At 36.6% G+C, this 2,597-nt stretch overlaps 1 protein-coding gene across 2 annotated transcripts in view; it reads left to right on the top strand.

Moving 5' to 3' along the window:
• Positions 1–2,597, top strand: part of LOC106473853 — an 18,005-nt gene that overhangs the window by 8,506 nt on the left and 6,902 nt on the right. The gene's annotated exons all lie outside the window — the stretch shown is intronic.

Below are 2,597 nucleotides of genomic sequence, written 5' to 3'. Positions count from 1 at the left end.
TCTTCTTCACGTTTGGCATGCCATACGAACTGCATTCAGATCAAGGCTGTAACTTTGAATCAACTGTGTTCCATAAATGCTGGATGTTGTTTGGCATCCGAAAGACCAGAACAACGCCATTTCACCCACAGTCTGGTGGGATGGTAGAAAACTACAATTGGACACTAGGACATGAATTGGCAAAGTTTTGTAATAGTCACCAAGATGACTGTGATGCCTTACTCTCTCCACTGTTGATGGCCTATAGAACAGCAGAGCATGAATCCACTGGATACACTCCAGCAAAGCTGATGTTTGGTCGGGAACTTTGTTTGCCAGTGGACCTGATAACAGGATCTCCACCTTATGAAGAGTTGCCTGAAAATCTGTCAGAGTTTGTGAAAGTGTTATGGGAAGGGATGGATGATATTCACCATCAAGTGCGTTCAAACTTGAAAACGTCTGCTGATTCCATGAAGATATGTTATGATAAGAAATCTACTGAAGTCAGCTTTGTACCAGGAAACAAGGTGCGGTTGTATAATCCCAGGAAGACCAAAGGGAAGTCTCCTAAATTGTCTTCTCCATAGGAAGGCCCATATGACATAGTGGATCATCTCTCAGACGTGACTTTTCGAATAAATTGTGGTCGGCGAGGTAAGCCAAAGGTGGTGCCTGCCAACAGGCTTTGGTATTATCATGGTCCAGAACATTTCAATTGGAACGAAGTGAACAATGGAACAAATTACGCTGCTGAAGACGTGCCACCCGAAGAAGCCACCGTCGAAGAAGAAACTCTACTCGGTTTTGAGAAGGGAGACAGTGAAGCCCTTCATGAAGTTACTACCACTGATGTGGTTGTTACTGATAATAGGACGTTTCCTGATGGAGCAGATGAACCCCACATGAAGCAGAAGCCAACGAGACGGAGACCAGTACGGAAGAAGATACATCCCATAAAATTAAGATACTTTCTTGAATTTTAATTTTTTGTTTGTAAATTATGTACATTTAATTAAGTTATTGTTAATTATCTATTGGTTTAATGTAAGTGGCTATTGTTTGGGACGAACAATACAAAGGAAGGGGCAGTGTTACGACAGCGGAAGTCGCGTGATGCTGGTAACACGTCATGAGTTTCTATAAGGATCATCACTTTTCCTGGCAACTCTAGTCTCTTCCAGACGCCCTCTGTTTTAGTATATAAGCCCGCCAAATAAGCGGAGATATAATGGCAGATAGGGAGATATAGAGACAGATATTCGAGTCAAGTGAGCGGTAGTGACCGTAAGTAAAGTGCGTGAATCGTTATGAATTATAGCGAGTGTTTAAATTAAAGTGACTATGGAAATTAAGTGTATTGCAAAGTTATATTGAGAAAGAATAAACTAGTTTTATTTAAGAAAGGACTTGTATCGCTGAAGTTCTTCGGAAAGAATTTTTTACGGGAAATTAACAAACGAACAGAGACGTAACATTATATTTAAATGTGCTTGCAGTAATAAAACCAAAAAGGTTTCTAATCTAATGTAATCTAATTAAAATAACTACTCTCAACTTTAATAATACTTATCTTCTCCATGAAAACGTTACAATCTACAACTATTTATACAACATTTATAGCTGAATGTGAACAAGAATCTTGTAGTATGTCATTAATTGATACTTTGTTATATAATCGACAGGGTCATTGTGCAGTAAGTGTGTATCTTTTATTATGTCAGACTTTACTATGCTATTTTAGTAGTTCTGATTCAAGGATATATAAAGTGAATATAGTGAAGCAACTTGTTAACTGTGTTTACAGGAGTATGAGCAGTTATTCTACGTTAAATGATAAAATAAATCGCATTAAACCGTTTTTGGAACTTTGGTTGACCTTGATTGTAGTTTCATTCATAGAAATATTAGTGAAGTGCTAAATTTGTTCACTATTCCTAAAATTCGAAAGATTGTTGAACCAAAACAGCCAATTGTCGTTGTATTAATTTGTTTAGAACAACATTCATAATACAAAAAGAAGTTAGATGTAAACTTAGGCAGAAATTATCTTATATTTAAGTATAACGTAAGATTATTTCCAGTTTTAAAGATGTTCGTCGTCTATATATATATATGCATGCCTCTCTTCTTTAAATTCTGTCACGTGGCTGTTGACTCATAAAAATAGTAGATTTCGGGCACATTTAATCACGCATTGCATGTTTTAACAAAATGTAAGATAGTCAGCGCTAATCAGTTAGTCGTGTTGAGAATGAAGTAGAAATGAAAATTCGTTAAGATAGCTTAAAACACGGTAGCTTCTAATCTTATATATATATGCGAACCGTGGTGTCTGTCTCTCGCTTGAAACACTGCGCACATAATCAAGACTCAACATTCACTTCTGAAATGACGGGAGAAGAGGCATGAATAATGTTGATGCCAAATTTTATTTTGCAAGCAGTATATTCTACACTAAATTGTTTAGAATAAATTACATTATTAGTCACATTTCAAAATGTAACGTGTCTTAAAGAATAAAAATGTAGATTTACCGTATGTTATTGTTGAGCGGCTCTTATCATGACTGAAATACTCAACAATTACTTTTCGCGGTGGGCGGTATAGTAGCTCAG

Source organism: Limulus polyphemus, unplaced genomic scaffold (genome assembly GCF_000517525.1).
Source record: "Limulus polyphemus unplaced genomic scaffold, Limulus_polyphemus-2.1.2 Scaffold6558, whole genome shotgun sequence".
In the NCBI taxonomy this organism is placed as follows: domain Eukaryota; kingdom Metazoa; phylum Arthropoda; class Merostomata; order Xiphosura; family Limulidae; genus Limulus; species Limulus polyphemus.
The sequence above is the reverse complement of the archived record's forward strand: the minus strand, read 5'-3'. Positions and strand labels throughout refer to the sequence as shown.